General features: G+C 39.4%; 1 protein-coding gene across 1 annotated transcript in view; it reads left to right on the forward strand.

Moving 5' to 3' along the window:
- The first annotated feature begins 5,892 nt into the window (after positions 1-5,892).
- LOC139151562 (galanin receptor 2b-like) overlaps positions 5,893-15,451 on the forward strand; it is a 90,572-nt gene continuing 81,013 nt past the window's right edge. Inside the window, exon 1 of the mRNA XM_070724455.1 lies at positions 5,893-5,995. The gene's annotated coding sequence lies outside the window, so the exon portion shown is untranslated. The remainder of the gene's footprint in view (positions 5,996-15,451) is intronic.

The raw sequence follows: 15,451 nt of genomic DNA on the forward strand, positions 1-15,451 counted from the left end.
CTGTTCTCATTGTCCTCTACACTACATGTACGTATGCCGATTGTCCCTCTCAAATCGGTGCTATAGAGGCTTCACATTGACGCATATCCATGTAGAATGTAGTTGGCTATGTTGAAAAGTATGTGATTCTCATATATGAGACAGACAGACAGACAGAGAGACAGACAGACAGACAGAGACAGAGAGGAGGATGGATATGTAGGTAGATATGCTCGTGCACAGTAGTGAGATATCCTCTAACATATGTATTGTGACGAGCATCAGTAATGCTAATCTGTATGAGGCGAACATATCTTGTCACCAGGGTTTTCTAATCTGATGTTATTTCAAGCCACATGATAACTCAAAGGACAGATACAAATTCCACGCATTTCTTCGACATTTCTCCAACCTCTTACGCACTGTTTTACGCTCCCCAAATCAAAGTTTACGGCGAACTACCTGATTCGACACGGAGAGTCAGACAGTTTATTGTCGTATCCTCCATGATTTATGGGCCATACGCTTACAGATTGCTTGCAGGAGAGATCGAAGCGTTGGTTTTGAGGTAAAGAAAAGCCATCATGGTGAGTTTTGTCTAGACGTCGATTGATCGCCTTCCAACTGACATAGCAGTGTACTGATTACAAAGCAACTTCAGGTACTCTCATGGTGTCGCTTATCCGTACTTTCTGCAATTGAGGTAGTTCTTATAATGTTGCGTGACATTTTGTCAAAAGTATTCCATTATGTTGACATGCTTCAAATCGAAGGGACATACCAAGCAACGTCCAAGTCTCCGATGCACTGTCCATTATGAAGCCGGTTCTTGCAAGTGCGTATTTGAAAAAAAAGTGTTCTTATGTATTAAAGCTTTGTCTATGGATCTTTTCAAACGTTGCGAACACCTGCTTCAATATTAAAGAAACACTTGAAAATCTTTTGGTAAAACTTTGCAATTTTTCGGTTGAAAGAACCCTGAAAAATTCCATGTCGAGTACAGGGACTCGGTGGATCTGTGACAGTCATGATTAACGATAAGGAGGGATTATGTCAGTAAGGATGAGCTGGTCGCCTTGTCAGTGAAATCTAGTACACTTAGAACCTTGGCATCGTGCATTGTAATAACTTGGCAAAACTTTGAAAAGTCCGACTAATATCTCTGCGGTCTGTTGTGTAAACGTATTTGCTTCGTACATTTTCATTAGGATAATGGTAATTTCACACCGCAAGTGCCGAGTTCCATCCTTTCTCGTGAGAAATTCGGTGTCGAGAAATTGAAATTGCAACATTCGCAAGACGAAATCATATCCTGAAATACTCTCTGCGTGCAAGTATGACAATGAAAATCTCTAGTTACCCAGAAAGATGCGCCAATTGAAGAATTTCAAAACAACTTCAGATATTCTACGGGGAGCATGTGCGCCAACGTCGAAGCAACACAAGTATGCTTTTCTAGACTTTGTCAAAGAGCTTCTGGGCATTATCAAATCGTTTTACGACAATTAATGATTTCAGGAAAAGTGATCGGATTTGCAAAATGAAATTGCTTAATTTCTTGATCTTCCAAGCAGTATGTTTTCTGCTTTTGACTTGATTCAATCATTCAACATTCCCCAACAATGATTAATCGTACAGGGGTCATGCACTACTTGGAAGAAGTGCATGCGATGCATCTTGCAAGAAGATTTTTTACAGTCAATAATAAAAAATGAAATATCTCCCTATGGCGCAGCTGGTCGTTTACATATATTTTTAATGGCGTCGATGCCGTACTTAGTGTGTACGTATACGTACATGTATACGTACGCACGTATGGTAGGTAGGTAGGTAGGCAGGCAGGCAGGAAGGTAGGTAGGTAGGTAGGTAGGTAGGTAGGTATGTAGGTGGGTAGGTAGGTAGGTAGGTAGGTAGGTAGGTAGGTAGGTAGGTAGGTAGGTAGGTAGGTAGGTAGGTGAGTAGGTAGGCAGAAAGGCAGGTGGGCTGGCGGTTGAGTGGATGATTGTATGGGTGGGGAGGGAGTAAGTTTAGAGAGGGAGGGAGGTACTAGCTAGGTAGCTAGGTCTAGGTTCGTTGGTAGGGAGGGAGGGAGGGGAGGGAAGTAGAGGTGTAGGTAGATAGGTAGGTAGGTTGGTAGGTAGATAGGTTGGTTGTTATTTGGTAAGTAGGTAGGTAGCTAGTTAGGTAGTAGATACAGACGTATTTAGAGACATAGGTAGGTACTGTAGATACGTAAGTTTAGGTACGTACGTGTACATACATATGTACAAGAGAAAAACGGAAAGGCAGACCGAAATATTAAGATATATCATAACATTGTTTATAGGTACAGCTGACTTGACAGGGTGATTTGGTAAGCTCGATGCGCTCAGATGAAAATGATATCACTATGCCTTTGACCCTCTTATTGCGTCATTGACAATCTCAATGTTGAACTTAGCGAAGAAGTGCTAGAGTGGAGACATGTATACAGAATATAGAGAGCGGCCTCGCCAAATGAAGTAGGAACCTGTCGAGTTGATGCCTGGGGCTGTTTTGTACTTTTATTTTCTGTCATCTGTCATCCGAGTAGACGTTATCAAATGTGAAAGTTAAGTTAAAAAGCGTATCAGTCGGCAGTCATCTTCTCTACCTCTGGTGACGGATGCACGTGAAGGGAATGGAAACAAAATTTACTTATGGCTAGGATTGGGACCCTCTGTTGAACTTTAGAAAACGTGGCGTGCATTCTAAAATTTCACAGCCCCCGCGGTGACACGCTGTCAATTGCAGGCCATCTATGCGCATTGCATGATTTGTTAAAAGGGCTAGTAGCTGTCATAACGTTTGATGTTTTTTTACGGTTTTTTGTCAACTACAAGATTCTTGTTCTTCTCCCCAAAGCCTATAGATATACACAGTATTCAGCTTATTAACTCAGCTTGTACATGTGTAAACGGCATTGTTTTTGTTGACATTTGAATTCTAGTGCGGAGTAGAATTCAACTGTAACTTATAAAGTGCATTTTACAGGTCGTACACATGCTATGTTGACAGATGACAAGCTGAATAGTATGTTTTCAACATGCTTGGGGGAGTAGAACAAGAATTTTCATTTGAAGCTCAATCACAAGTTACAGCTACTGGCCCTTTCAACTGAATTTTACCCCTTGTTCAATTACTTTTTGTAAAAAAAAGCTGCCTGGTTGGATAGATCTGCAAGCGATTGCGATTAGAAGTACAGCCTTATTTGCAAATACGCGGTTGTAATTATTGCTATGAGGAAAGTTTTTAGAAGTCAAGCCGAGGGCCTCTCAAGAACAGTGAGTCCATTGATCTGCCCCCCCCCCCCTCCCGAAAAGAACACGCACTCTCTCATTTCAGTGAGAGGGGGAGTGGACAAAAGTACAGGTATCCCGTTACCCTGGGATAGCAATAACTGGTTCAGAATTCAAAGGACGCAGTCATGAATGTAAGAACTGATTTCATCTTAATCCTAGGTACTCCACCGGTCAAGTAAATTTTAAACCAGATATGAACTGAAAGCGATCACGTGTTTCAGTATATATTGCATTTGTCAGTGGATTTTAAACATTTCCATCATGTTTGCAACTCCATTGAAAGTGTTATGATCAACATCATGAACGATATATTCTAATTACCGTTGGTCAAGCCCTTCAAGTTACATGCCAAACTCTGAAAGCTCATTAGATATCCAAATTATAAATTAGCTGACATGAAAATGAAAAATATCTTTCACTGACAGAACATGCTTGTCTTATCAATATACATAGCAAGTTTCATATACTTTTTAAGAGCCCTTCCAGTCTTACATTCCTAAGTGGGAAATTTAGTTAAATAGGCAAATTAGTAACTTCCTGATGTAAAATGCTGAACAACTTTCATTAATATTTTATCATATTTCTTCAATGTAGATATAAGGTTTCATGGACTTTGATGAAGTCAATCAAGATATATCCCAAATTAGAAAAGTTTGTTGAATATGCAAATTATTAATAAGATGTTTTACAAGATCAAAACTGACCGTTATTAATAGTATATTATAGTATCTACAATATACCATAAAGAAAGATAGATCTGTCTATGTTTCTCTGTGAATATACATAGCAAGTTTCGTCAACTTTGGTCAGGTCAAACGAGATATACATCCCTAATTAGGAAAGTTCATTAAATACACAAATTAGTAGTTAGCCAAAATAAAAATGCTGAATGATTCAAGAATGTTATATTGCAGTATCTTCAATGTATATAGCACGTTTAGTTAACTTTGCTTAAGCCAACCAAGATATAGCTCTCTAATTGGGAAGTTCGTTGAATATGCAGATTGGTAATTAGATATTCTAAAAAATCTAAACAGACTTTTGGTCATTATAGTTTCGTCAATGCCGTGCAGAGAACGTTTTGTCACTAAATACTTGTGTGATCAACATTTATTGCACGTTTCATCCAATTCTGTGCAGCCAATCTCATTGTATGTATGTTTTATCTAAATCAGTATGCAAATGAGTATGAAATATAAAAGCCACACTAATCAAAATCTAAGCAGTTATTTCCATTAGCATGTGTTATCTATCTACCAAATCTGACTTGAATCCATTTTCGTGTTCTTGAGTTATCGTGTAAACAGACAGACAGACAGACAGAAACACACACAGACATCGGTACGAAATTAGCTCACGTGTTCACACACGTGAGCTAAAATGATTTGTGATCATCCATGTCTCTGTGGGTCACATGCTGGCTTCGTACATAATTAATATAAGAAACCTGTCCATCCGAAAATGCCATTCCGCTGGGACAACGTGATTATATCTAAATTAAAGCTATCTGATTTCGAAGACAATTACAATGAAAACTTTACGTATACGGTCGATGAGATGCCATCGAAACATGATCAAGTCCGCCATGATTTCAGAGTTTAGGAGTAATACAGTGGCAGCCATCACAGCAGACAGTAGACCTACATCAACCCAGACAATCAATTTAGAATGTACTTTTTTCACACGATGAAAAGTACAGAAACAAATACCTCAACATCATGGAAACAGAACCGTGCCATTTACCTTCTTCTGCACGGTCCCTCGGATTTTTCTCCCCATTCTTACATAAACACACCCTTTACATTTCCGCGAGAGAGGTTTTCTAGAGGTTCCGTGGACTACGCAATACGCTAAACATTTTCCTAGTATCCTTGTGAAATTACCAGTTCCCTTGGCACTGCAATTTCACTCCCTATAGCAACCGCCAAGCCTCTCGTATTTAAATTTTCAATCCATTTTGCAAAAAAGAGATGTAAACGTTGCGTGCATTCATCTTTGATTTACCTCAAAACATCTTTTCATTTCGTTCAGTTTAAGGGAAGCTAGCACTGAATTTCATCTATAGACGTGCCTGGAAGGCGACTTACAAGGCTTTTTCTTGGAGCGACAGGTCTTTGGAATATATACGGGCAGGCTATTCAGGAACATCAGATGATGCAGGTAACTACATTGCCCATAGCTGTTTACCTGTTTGGTGTCCTAATTCTAGTGGCTTTGCAACAATAAGTCTACTTGGTAATCTAGTCGGACTTGCCTTCTTGCAAACTGAACTGTAAAATAGATGGTGCGTCAAAAACAAACGTTTATCAGACATTCCGACTGATCGCCGGGTTCACAAAGAATCACTGCGACGCCGGTGAATACACCTCGCGCAATGTCAATGAATTTAGGACATACTGACGAACTTTCAAGAATATAAGTCGGTTTTTCGATGGACAAGTATAACGTATCGTCAAACACAAAAGCAAACAAAATCGGTTTCGTGAGAGGGAGAGAGAATGCAGAAATGTCGACTGATTATCTACGTTAGACAGTGTTGCGCATGCGTGGCGAACAGTGTGCTTTTTATAAGCAGCGAGAGGGCGAAACGAGCACTTTTTTGCCGTCTCCAACACCGGCAAAGAAGGGGAGTCCGGACATCAACTGCGGAAGGCAAGAACGCGAAGTTCCCTGCATGAATCGGAGCAGTGATACTGGTGAGTATTAAATAACCATTGATTACGGGACACATGCAGATAATTATGAACGTTGCATGACAACACTTTCTGTCAAAATGACAAAGTTCATATGTTTATGTACAGTTTGTTGCCAAGAAAAAAAAATGTTGTCTATATGCATTACAGCGTGTCGAGATATATTGGTAGGTCGCGCAGATTACCACATTACGTAGTATTCGGCTCATCTGAATACAACCGGAGTAGCGAGCACAAGTTGCCTGCGTCGTGTTGGAGAGATGTTTCCGCGAAGGAAACATCGGGTGAAAAAAAGCCTTTCCTCGGAAGCGCTAGCGATAAACCGTTGCTCCTCGGCTGCGTGCACTGTCGATATTCTTCGCTTCGGAGCGTTGGCAGAAGAGGCCATCTACTGACATATTTTAACTGATAAGTGACACCGATAAGATGCGCGGTGCGTACATCCTAGCGCGACCGACTTCTCTTGTTTGATTATACACCGTGTACAATAGTTTCAAATAGTAATACTCGTGTTCATCGCGGTTTTTTTGACGCCTAACGTTTCCACGAAGGAAGAACGCTTCGCTTGATATTATGCCGGTTACAGTTGTCTCAACGTTCAGTATCATCAACGTTCGTGCTCGACAACTTAGCACATTACTCGCCTTGTACATCGAAAACCATTACTTACTCGCGTGACTTGATCGAATGAGTACTTTGTCTCTTCAGCGTTATTTTTAGCTGAGTGATTTTGATTGATGTCGTCGTAGTGAAACTGTGAGTAAAGCAAAACTGAAGTATCTGTGAAGGCTAACACATCTGAGATGCAATTTTGAATGATTGAAATGATTTTCTATCCTTAATAAATTGTAACTGTATGTATGTATGTATGTATGTATGTATGTATGTATGTATGTATGTATGTATGTATGTATGTATGTATGTATGTATGTATGTATGTATGTATGTATGTATGTATGTATGTATCTATCTATCTATCTGTCTATGTATGTATCTATGTATCTATGTATGCATCTAAGTATCTATGTATCTATGTATCTATGTATGTTTGTGTATTTAGGTAGGTACAATGTAGGTATAGGTAGATAGGTAGGTAAGGTACATTAGGTGACTTAGCATCATTTAGAATGTCAAGGAAGCGATGTATTCATATTTACTCTTTTGCATATTGTACAATTGGTAAATCGCGCGTGAATTACGGTGGTATGTTTAAGTTGTACCCTATAGCACAACAGGTGTTCTGCCGATGCGTACATTATCTCTATAGATAAAAATACCAAAAAAATTGCAAACTTCACCTGCCATCCCACGATGGCAAAATGATAAATTCAGCGATTGTGAATGGTAGGGGCCTGGACGCGACTAGTATGATATATTTTATAGTCCTTACCCAATTTACTAATCCTTTAAGTGTCTGTAGTGTTCTATTTTTCTTTTCTGTTCATTATTTGGAAAATAAAAGTATCTTATCCTAAAACGCATGCTGATGTCAAGTCATTCAGAGGCCAATGACATGTTTCGATCAACATCTCATGGTCGCATTTTATCGGCTATTGTTCAATTGACAAAGTATAAAGAACTTTTGTGGTTTCTCTAACAATTTGCGTTACATTTGTATTTGTTATTTCGATCTTTTGCTTCCAGTAAATCGAACAGACGTGCGCGCGTTGAAGAAAAATACCAGAACATACAAGCTCTGTACATACAGAACCATATTATTTCCCCACGTGTATGTATAGTGTGTGTAAGTGTAGTGAAGCTTGGTTCTTTATTAAAAAGCAACGCGAAGATCAAATTTCCAAATGCCTGGAGTAATTGTGCAGACTTAATTCATTCAAGAACACCTATAAAAAGCAATCGGTTATTGTCATTAAAACAATGAAAAACGTTTTCATATTCTGCCGAGTTTTGGGTTATATCCGTGATTTTTGAAGATCGACTTCAGAATTCAAGATTCGAAGTATATCTTTGTCACCGAGATGTCGTCCATATAGTAATATAGTCAACGCGAAATTGGATATGGCAAAAAACATCTTAATCAGAGACATAGCAGTCATCGGTTTCAAATTTTCGTGGAAACCGGCCTCTTGATATAAATCCTCCCCTGTCGTTGCTTCCATCAGCGGAGGAAATGTTTCAACCATTGGTCCGTGTATTCCGTGATTACTTCCTGTTGTGCTGTGGCGTTAAACGTTGTAAATCGTGTTGTACTCGTGGCGATAATAGCAATGGCTCACGCGAGGCAGGCAGAAGTGTTGTTGCTTCCATTTTAAGCAATCAAAAACAATTTACTCCTGGCGTGTTTGATGTCTTGGAGTGTAAGGCGGTGCGTGACCAGACAGCCCATTCGACGCATTCGCATCAGCAAACACACCGTATGGCTGTTTGAAGCCGAGGAAAGCCGTCTTCGTAGGGATAAAACGGAGGAATCCAAGTGTTTGATCAGAATTGATTCGCGGTGACACCTGTAGAGATGGAAACAGGACTACCGCGGTATTAAACCGCAGAAATCACGCATTCCAAGACAGCGGCCCTTCTCCGCTGGACGGCTGATTTGCAAAAGGTCAAGAAGACCTCACAAATAATTGTCAAAAAAGCAAACACCGCCTAATGGACGGGTTTTGATGCACGCGTGCGTGTCTCCGGACCAGAGCAGCGAGCGCCCTGGGCACCGAAACTCACTTCAAAGCGAGCATTCGTGACTATACGAAGGACTCCTGCTCGGCTATCAGGAGACAAAAATCATCTCTTGTCTCCGCTCATCGCTCACACGGTGGCTCATTAAACTCTGGTAACACGCTCTTTCTCATAAGCAGCGGCAGTGTACGCAATCTGGTAAATATGAGATGCATGTGACGTGAAGTTCTTGTGGTACTTGGCAAGCGTCATATCATAGGTAAAACGAGTGCAGTGCTCTTCTTCGATTTGAGGATTACTTAAAACCACAGAAAGTGTTTCAGAACCATTCGATTTTTCTGACAGGAAGCTGAATCAGAAAATATTGCACGGAAGAACTGATCAAAGTCGAAAAAAAACAACTGTCCAATAAAAACAGTTCAGCATATTTTCAGCCTTTCTGCTTCTGCAAATAATTCACGCAACTAAGAAATTCAACTACTGTCGAATTCCGAAAAAAATAGTCAATGTGACCACATTCTGCCTATATGCGAACACGATACGTCTTATCTTATACAAGGTTAAAAGATTTGCTGCATCCCTCAGAATTCAGGGATGGAGTAGTGCGATAAATTACAAAAAAACTATTACAATTGTATCATGGTCCGAAAACTCTTGAGAGTTGAGAAAAAACAAATAAATCACAAAATACTGATATTGTAGCCGTTGCTCCGTAGAGATTATTCGGCTTCTTGTAATTGTAGAGATACAACCTCTCTGACATTGAGAAGTCCCTGTAAGATAATTCTGATTCGATACTAACGACGTCTTCGTCAAAGAAGGTATCTAATGTTCAGTGAATCGAAAACAGTACTGTTCATCGTGTAAAAGAAATGGTTCATATCACAAGTTTGACTGAAATTTTGAGCAGCTATACGAGTGTAAATACGTTTCTAAATGTTACACTGTGCACACTGTGCTTATCGTGTTGCAGATGGTTTAAAATAAAACCTGAACGTAAAGCTATATGTCTTGCTCTTTTTGTCACTTGAAACAACACTTGTTCAGTGAAGTTATATCTCATTTATTCTTGGGTTTTTGTCATTCTTGCAATATACACCGAGATTCAAGGGTACGTTGTTTTCACGATAGTGTTGGTTTCTTTTCTAAGATTGTGAATTAATCTGGTTTGCGTATCACTTTTAATACTGTAACATTTACTTTTCTCCCGATCCCCAGTAATAAATAATATAGGGTTATTCACAAAATACGGCCCTGTATGGACGAGGGCTCAGTGGGTGACGTATTGGACGAGCCGAAGGCGAGTCCAATACGTCACTCACTGAGCCCGAGTCCATACAGGGCCGTATTTTGTGTATAACCCTATTATTATACACCTCCCTCCATTAATCGTCCGTATAAACTAATTCTATGGTAAATTTTGAGGGATGCGGCACGCGCGATATGAGTGGAACGCGCGCGATTGTTGAAATAAAATTGCTACAAACCCCTGAAAATTTGCATATTACACCTAAAAATAGAACGTCCCAGCGCGTCGCGCGTCTCCCGTATTCGGGACTCCGCGTACTATACAAAATACGGAAAGTTATTGGACGGTCAAACTCCCATAGGTTACGGCAGTAGGTGTATAATAATCAATATTAAAGACCAATTTACAAAACAAACACGATTGGGTATAATTTGGGATAATTGGACTTTCATAATCTTTAAATTTCTCTAAAGTTTTAGATGCCAGATAGTTTAATGTTGCAATAATGTTGTAATAATACAAATTACTTAGAAAAACGAGTGTGTAATGTAAAAAGAAAAGCAGATGAGATCACATTTGTAGATTAAATCAACATTACTTCACCATCCAATTATCCCCAAATAGTTCCAATCGTGTTAACACATTATTCTCGTTTTATAGTTTTAACCCGTGAAATGTAAATAGATTTGAACTTTGAACTACCCTTTACTTGAATGTGTTAATACATCATCCTGTCAATTAAACAAGAGCTCTCCACCATAGGTTGGTGTAAGTTGAATGTAGGTACAATTGGCACCGTATAGCATTAGCCACAAGACTAATGTAAACCCGTGCTTTGTTTCTGACGTTTCAAATTCAAAATTATGTTCACTATAGTGTTAGCATCCGAAAAGGAGAAAGTAGACGTGATAATTGAATAAGCATCGTTGAACGGACTGTCCAAGGTGCGGAACCAGGCAATGAACACTAATACTATTGTGTGGGATCTGGATTACGTCCAACGCATACACGGTCACGTGGGAGTGAGACAGACGACGAAGGATGTCGACTCTTATATGGCCAAGAGCATGTAAAATCTTTAAAAAAGGACATAGTCTAAAAGCACGATTTCATAAGGCGTGCTTTGTTGTTTTAATAAGGCCCGTGTATTTTATGATTTAATTTCAAAATTGCCACTAGCGATAGCCAGTGCATATATGAAGTGAACTGGTCAAAATCTCGTGGTATACCGTCGCTGGGTGTGATTTATTGCTGTTACAGTATATTGAAATTCTGGCGTGAAACGTCAAAAACGGATTTTTACTCAAGCTGAGAGCTCGCGCGCATGCTTGGCATGGTATATCGCCAATATACCATGGTTGTTATCGCGTCTCGACCAATCAGATCGCAGCATTTCCGCGATCAATATACTTGTATGATATAAAAGTATATATATTACGTGTATTTAAGCAATAAAGCACACCCAGCGACTGTAGGCCTATACCACGAGATTTATACCATTTCATTACATATATGCACGAGCAATAGCCAGTTCATATATGAAGTGAACTGGTCAAAATCTCGCGGTATACCGTCCCTGAGTGTGATCTATTGCTCTTATATCATAACAGCATACTAACAATCTGGCACAGAACGAGAGCTCGCCCGTGTAGCAGCCGTGGTATATCGCGGAAATACCTTTTCACTTCTCGACCGATCAGATCGCCGTATTTGCGCCATCAACTGAACATACTGGTGTGATATAATTTACAATAGCCTACGTGAACTATGGTCCAATCAGAACGACTCACTTACGTAATTGACATACAGATATGATCAATATCCAACTCACTATCATAAAACATTTTGTAACATTAATTTGTTATATCTTTTAAACAAGGAGAGGGTTTGTGATACCTTGTTGTAACTTTCTCCAATTCTTCTCCAAACAAATAAGAACATGACAGTTCATGAAATCACTTCTTTACTTCGATTTGAAGCCATACCCGTTATACATTTGTATCATGTACTTGTATATATTTTGCCTTATGTTGACCAATATTGCAAGAAAAAAGAACATACCCACCATCTTTGGTAGGAGTCTACCGTTAACTTTACATAAAAAATGACATGATATTTACAATATCATATTTTTTATTAATTTGAACAAGTTTCAATGCGATACATTGCTTAAAATCTTTGCGCGAAGTATCGAATTCAAGATATGAGATCAATTGTGTTTATTGCACGACGTTGTATTTATATAACGATGCATGTACATTTTATGTTTAAGTGCCTGTGTACTGAGGATATTCGTTGATATTTAACGACTAGACACCCTGGCAGGTAATTCACAATGTTTCCTAAGGAAGAAGATTGCACTTTGCCCGATAATTGTGTTTCACGTTTTATATACCCCTTATACCTGAACTCTGATACTGGAAAATCAAAGAAATGAGAAGTTATTCCCATCAAGCAAATAACTTTAAAATTTCATCTGCCCGGCCATAAATTATTAACTGCCCCGGCAGCTTGTTATTACTTACACCGCGTGTGTACCTCTGTGTGTATTCGGAAATGATTGGATCATAATACTGTGCTTTACTGTACAGTGCAGAATTATATCGTATGCTTCTAGTTTAATCCCTCCAGCCATCCATCAATCAATAATTTTGCAGCGTACCAAACTTCCAACCGACAAGTCAATCCGCCCATCTGTCAGTCTGCCCGTTTGTGTCTCTTGTCCTTTCGTCTTTTTTCACAAGTCTCTTCATGTACATTTACGTTAATAGGTATATGTTTGCCATTTTGCCAGTTCATTTCAATGATCAATTTGTCGGTCAATCCTTATAGGCTTGTGTGGCCATCTGTCTGCACAGCTCTCTTTTTCTACCCTGCGACCTAATGCGCGCGGTTATTATTAAAAAAACCGAATACATTATCAAGGCACCGGCATGTACATGTAACTCCCCAGGTAAACCAGCGCGATTGTAATCTTAGCCTATACCATCACAAAACCAACTTTCAAGATTGTACATTACCCCCGGTGTTACAAGAAAAAGGGATATAGATGTTGAAATCCCGGCGCCACGTATCGACTTTGGGAATATTCAATCAAGGTGTACACTGTCGTCTTTTAGTTCTTTGACTGTGAATGGAAATTTCAATCCGTTAGATCCAGTGGTTAAATAAATGTTTGAGTAGACTGGCTTGTCAGTCTCAGAAATAAGAAACAGGTGGGAGAGTATGAGGCTGTGGTGCCGAGAACGGCACCTGTGATAGTTGGAGGCACAGAAGGCGCTTCTAGTTCGTCAGGGTGTTGTTGTACACCAAGTCAGAGAAACTGTAGTCGGTACAATAAACTTTTAAAGGTCCGAGTCTTGCAATTCTTATGCTAGTCTATATAGCAAGAATCTTTCCGCTGCGTTTTCCCTTCGAAAAGGAAATGACCTCACTGTGGTGAACGGGCGAAGTAAAGTGCCAGCGACAGGAGCCGGAACTCGATGAGGCGGCAAATGTGATGAAATCCTTTCTGCTACTCGCTTGAAGCGTAACATGTAGCGGCTATCATTTATGCAAAATCTACGAATGATTACACCTCGCATCGAATCGTTTTGACTCGTTATCAACGGGGAATATTCACAGACAAGAACCTATATCAGCATTCGGATATGATTGGTGAATAAAGTTCCGCAGGGATGAACATTTCTATCCTAAATCTTAGCGATTATCGCTGTTTTAATGGCGGAAACGTCAGTTCTTCCTCTGACTAATTCAATGTATGTATGTATGTATGTATGTATGTATGTATGTATGTATGTATGTATGTATGTATGTATGTATGTATGTATGTATGTATGTATGTATGTATGTATGTATGTATGTATGTATGTATGTATGTATGTATGTATGTATGTATGTATGTATGTATGTATGTATGTATGTATGTATGTATGTAAGTATGTATGTATGTATGTATGTATGTATGTATGTATGTATGTATGTATGTATGTATGTATGTATGTATGTATGTATGTGTGTGTGTATGTATGTATGTATGTATCTATGTATCTATGTATCTATGCATGTATGGACGGACGGACGGACGGATAGATGGATGATGGATGCATGATTGTACATAGTATGTGCAGATAGGTAGGCAGGCGGGTACAGTAGGTAACATGTATTTACTTAATTTGTCACCATTTTTATTCCAGCGTGAACACTACATCGTATCTTCTGTATGCATAATTCAATTTTTCACCTACCGTCATTTGCCATTAATACCTATTGAACGGACAGAAATGCTCTGTGCCGGCATATTTTAATCAATGCTGTATTATTTGAGAAGCTGGCGACATTGGTGATAATTGTTGAAAAACATTTAACAGAGAGAAAGATAAAACATACAAAACGCAACAACGTAATCGGTTACGGCGCCCATCTTATGCGCTGAACACTAATTAGTTTTCGGCTTCACTCACAAACGGCGAACATCGACAGTGGAAATTAAATTCAGCAATTACAAAAATTAGAATGGCGGTTCGAGTATACGGCGCAGTGTCATGGAAACTCGTTAATGGCTCTCCAAGTATAAACATTGCATCATTTTTCTTTCTACGGCCAGTCTCCAAGGCGGCAAAATTAATAGGCGTTCGTAAATACTTCCTGGTAGGATGTGATGCAATCAACTGGATTTTCGAGATAGCTACCTACTTCGTGTTTGGCTTCAACACGCGTACTGGCGCGATAGAAAGCTTACCGCAGTAAAGCGACAGGCACGATCAAAGTCCGAATAACGCCGTTTAATAATTAATTTTTCGATTACCCTCAGCATGTATCTCGTTGTAATCTCCCTTTTCCATATTTGACTTATGAATGGATGGCGAAAGAGGATAATAACGATTTGAATGCATTCACGAACTAACCGTACTGAAAGCTTTTAAAACATTTTCACCCGCGTGTTTGGCAGAAAGTGGATTTTTTTCTGGTCATAGAACCGCGGGCAGAGCAGGCACTTTGAGATGGAGAAATCCTTTATTCCTCACTCCGGAGAATCAACTCTTAGGAAATATTCCCATCCAAATACACACCCGACACATCGGTGAATTACGGTTATAATTATATCATTAAAATTAATAGACTTTATATGCGGGAATACCTTGCTGTGACATTCCCAAATGTTAAAAGGGTAAGGAAGGGGGAAAACCGTCATTTTTTCCAAATGTCAAGACCTATAGGAACAAAACTTTCTATTTTCTGGCCCACACGAAGATAATATCAATTTGCACGAATATGATGCAAGATTCAACGACGCCTTGCATCATCTTCCTTTGGCAAGTCCAATTGTTTGTATTCTTTTTTGTACATCGTCTGACTTACGCAATAAAACTAAGTTTCACAGAGCCTAAAATCATTCATGGGAAAGAAACGATTTTTCGAGACATTTCCTGTCGCTTTCGCTCCATCTTATATACTCTCCACACTTTTCTACTCGTGCCCATCAGCTGGTGTTCACGGTTGGTCGCTAACCAGCACAGGTTACGCAGTGAAATGTAAACGAAATGATCCACCCGTTGCGAGACAGGTGCAGT

Source organism: Ptychodera flava, chromosome 15 (assembly GCF_041260155.1).
Source record: "Ptychodera flava strain L36383 chromosome 15, AS_Pfla_20210202, whole genome shotgun sequence".
NCBI classification, from domain to species: domain Eukaryota; kingdom Metazoa; phylum Hemichordata; class Enteropneusta; family Ptychoderidae; genus Ptychodera; species Ptychodera flava.